At 36.4% G+C, this 478-nt stretch overlaps 1 non-coding gene across 1 annotated transcript; it reads right to left on the bottom strand.

The window, feature by feature from the left end:
* Window positions 1–213: 213 nt before the first annotated feature.
* On the bottom strand, window positions 214–276 carry LOC112611244. The gene has a single exon (XR_003116610.1). It is a non-coding gene; the product is annotated as a U7 small nuclear RNA (small nuclear RNA).
* Window positions 277–478: the final 202 nt, after the last annotated feature.

The raw sequence follows: 478 nt of genomic DNA, 5'->3' as shown, positions 1-478 counted from the left end.
TCCAGATAGTGAACTAAAGTGAAAAATATGTTATTTTTGGCCACAACCTGATTTTACTGCCTTATCCTCCCATCTGATGAATAAATTGCACTTAAAAATTAATATCCTAATTACCTTACAGTCAAATATGATGGAGCTATGAGTACAGGAGTATCATTTATTAATCATCATTCCAATAGATGGCTGTTCATATTATTTTCTATTTTCACTTTCTATGGTTTTTCTAGTGCAAACCAGAAAACCTGCTAGACCAATTCTAAAAGAGCTGTAACACTTAACATTCATATTTTCAAAAGATTTTGTTGGTTGAATAACTGCTCATTCGTTTGGTAATTCTGTGTGCCCTCTACTCTGCTTCCTAAAGTTGCATTTCCCAAGCACATCTAAGAACAGATTACTCCCCTCTCCCAGGGACCTCCAATGGCTCCCCATTGTCTGCAGGAATGTTTCTCAAACCTTCATGTGCATATGAGTCACC

Source organism: Theropithecus gelada, chromosome 17 (genome assembly GCF_003255815.1).
Source record: "Theropithecus gelada isolate Dixy chromosome 17, Tgel_1.0, whole genome shotgun sequence".
NCBI lineage: Eukaryota > Metazoa > Chordata > Mammalia > Primates > Cercopithecidae > Theropithecus > Theropithecus gelada.
This window is presented reverse-complemented; position numbering and strand designations above follow the sequence as displayed.